This window comes from Euprymna scolopes, chromosome 3, assembly GCF_053919585.1.
Source record: "Euprymna scolopes isolate OS-2025 chromosome 3, ASM5391958v1, whole genome shotgun sequence".
Taxonomy (NCBI): Eukaryota; Metazoa; Mollusca; class Cephalopoda; order Sepiida; family Sepiolidae; genus Euprymna; species Euprymna scolopes.
Genome location: NC_136484.1, coordinates 120,606,846 through 120,610,404, shown reverse-complemented (window position 1 = coordinate 120,610,404; position 3,559 = coordinate 120,606,846). Strand labels below are relative to the sequence as shown.

General features: G+C 34.6%; 1 pseudogene; it reads right to left on the bottom strand.

Moving 5' to 3' along the window:
* Positions 1-230: 230 nt before the first annotated feature.
* On the bottom strand, positions 231-347 carry LOC145263627 (5S ribosomal RNA; annotated as a pseudogene).
* Positions 348-3,559: the final 3,212 nt, after the last annotated feature.

Sequence of the window (3,559 nt, the reverse complement as noted above, 5' to 3'; positions counted from 1 at the left end):
CCGAAGCAGTAAAACTGAGGCTTGTCTGACAGGAAACTATATATACAAATGTTTTAAAGCTTCAGTCTTGGACAGCCTATGGATACCCACGAAGGGTTGTTTGCGCGTGAAATTTTTGTGGCAGGAGGTGCGAAATCTCCAACCACACCTCTCCTGAAACGGCATTGTTAAATACCAGTGGCAAGTGAAGTACAGGACAACTGGAAACAAATGCTGAGATAAGCATGGAGCAAATACAGCACCTAGAATTTCCATATGGTCACCCATCTAATACTAACCAGGCTCAACGTTGCTTAACTTCGGAGATCTGACGAGAACCGGTGTGTCAACGTGATTATGCCTTACATACAAATGTAGACATATTTTATTGGTTTGAAAATATAGGTTCTTTTTTTTTATCCATTTGGCATACAAATTCTACAATAGAATAGCATAATAATCTTCAAATGTCTGTAAATTTTGATGTAGTTTCGTCCTATAGCACCGACGATGATATAAGCATTTTAAGATTCAATGTATCTATTATATATATACATATATATATATATATATATATATATATATATATATATATATCCTCACAACTTTGGCATTGATCGTGGCGAAAATAAAACGTGCTGCTGTAGGGTTTAATGATCTAAAACAAAAACGCAAAGAAGAGACTCGATTCCGAATATTTCTCATATGTTGTCTCTCTCCCCCACCCCGCTCTGAATTTTATGCATGAATTAAATGTCATGATCTATAAAGATTATTTTAGATCGGAGATATTTATGATCGTACCTTATTTCTACAAGAGGGAAGACATTACATATGAGAAACATTTGGAATTACATCTGCTCATTGCTGTTATTTCAGATAATTTGAAACGTTTCCAGCAAGTTTTAGTCTCACCTCCATCAAGACCTGAGGTATTGGAAAAATATCAGATATTTTGTAATTTTTATGCAAAACTAGGAAAACAAACGACTATCCTTTAAACATTGGTAAAGGTGCAGTATCTTTCCAACTTAAAAAAATCATTTAAAATTACAACTATTATATATTTACGATGGTGCTGAAAGCGATAATAACGTTTAAAATTTCAGGAAACGAGTAATTTTAATGATATAAGTAAATTAATGTTTCAAAACGTTGGGGATCACGTTTCTGTATTAATTTTACCAAAATAAACACGCACTTTATAGCTAGCGTTTTTAGGGGCGAGTAGTGTGTATGTTCTTTTTTTGTGTTAATTTTTTAGCGGTATTTATTTGGTAATTGTTACCTGGTAGAACAACACAAAACTTACCATAAACAATTTGTTTTAATAAGTTTTCGGGTGTGCTGAAAAAGAATATCGCATTTAAATTGTCCGCAACTAAGTTTATTTTCGGCAATAAGCAATGTAATTTTCAATGTTATACGTGATGGTCATTTTCATACGCGCAAAACCGAATACTTTGCTTAATTCCTGAAAAATACTTTAAAGGTAGGTTTTGTGTTGGTCTACCAGGCCAAAATAAACACAACGTCATTAAACGTTACCCCTCCTAAAAACGGGGTTCATAGGTGGGTGCTATTTTACGTTAAATTAATATAGAAAAGTGTTCTTTCGCCTGTTGCAACTATAACGTCTTCATATCTTGGTAATTACTTGTTTACTTGCGTTTTATACGTTATTTTCGTTTTCAGAACCCTTGAAAGCCTATAACAGCGGTAATTTTGACCGACTTTTTGAGAGTGGAAAGATCTTATGAGGGTAAAACATTTTATGGCTGTAAAAAAAGGTCAAACATAGGGTGTACATGATGGATGATCTCCTTAAAGTGCGACCTTTAGGAAAATATCAAATAGCCAACGACACCACTCAGATCATAATCTTTCCGACGAGATATCCTTTGTTAAATTTTATCAATAGTCGCTGAGATATCGGAATCATAAAATTTCCAAAAAAGTAATATATCTATATCTATCTGTATATACAATCTTGCCAAAAAACAGTTCCGCACTTGTAATTTTTTGAAGAACCGACAATTTTAACTAAATTGAATGTAACTGTTTAAAAAACCTGTACTTCATTTGATTCGCCTTTTATTCGTCTAAATTTTCCTGTTCATATTGCACTTTTAATTGAAGTATCCTGGTGTTCACGTCAATTGAAACAAATAACTTCAAATCGAGAAGAAAAGCTCCGCACATTGGAAAATTGTTATTTATATGTATGTTTATAACATTAATGCAACACAAATACAACAGGAACACAATTTTTATGATTAATATTAAGTAGCATAGAGTTTCTGCAATTTGATAGCCTGCAATCCTTTGGGCATTTTTTAAAAATTAGTCTGCGGCAATACTCCAGTGAAGGGAATCCCACTTCTCTTTTATTTTTGTCTAACATTCTTCCAGATTAAAATTTTATCATTCCGTAGCTGTTGCTTGATGTAATGCCATACGTTTTCGATAGGATTGAGGTCTGGAGATTTTGCAGGCCAATCCAAACACGGAATATCCTGCTCTTTAAAGAACCTTTTGACATTGCCAGCTGAGTGAATGGGAGTATCCTGCACGAATATGGGAGTATACTCCAAGTTTAGGCCTAAGTAGGGTAGAAAATGCTCGGTCAACATCTTAATGTTTTTCGTCGAATAAATTCGACTTGCCAACAAAGAAGAGGCCCTGGACCATTGATACTAATAACGTCCTACGCAAACATCAAACACCTTGCAATGCTGAAACTGTGCACGTAGGATTAAATTCTTCGTCCTTCCTTCAATAGAGGCACCGCCTACTACCACTGCCTAGCCTATTGAACTTGCTTTCGTCGGTAAAAATCATTTTCGACTAATATGAAGTCATGATCTTCATTGTATCCGACGAAGTCCACGCGACGCTTTCTGTTTTTTTTTTACAGAAATCATTTGCTTGCGTCTTGCAACCGATCCCAAGCCATATTTTGTTTTTAATATTGAAAATACTACTATATATTGAGTAGAATATAATATGTAGTAATAGATAGGGGATTGATTCCATAGTAATATATATACGAAATCTGCACAAATTAAAATATCATCTGCCACCCCTGCTAGTTTAAAATAAATTCTAAATTCGACATACTTTCTAACAGAGAAGCTAAAGTATGCCATTGTGGCAAAATGTCGTGGCCCTTTGGAAGGAGCTGGGGGATTCTATATTAATAAACTTTGTGCCTAACTTGGTCTGTATTTGTGAGGTGCAGATGTGTTAAGCAGGTGTTTGTGATTTTGAAAATCTTCTGATTTAACTCAAGCCACAAATGAGTTTGTTTATAAAATTGAACCAACGCAAAACGATATAAGACCTAAGAATTTGAAAGGTCAAACCGGAAAGAACTCATCGATACAAAAACAAAACAATGTTTAAACGTTATCCATGAATGCCCCCTCTTTCTCTTTCTTTATTTCTCTCTTCAATGAGGAAAAATAGAATTAAATATAATTCTACTGTTTTAAACAGTTGACGCTTGCATTCTGGAGTCGGCGGACGGGGCATAGCGTGCGTCTGGTTTCAACTGGTCTTTATAAAAATATGCTCCTCA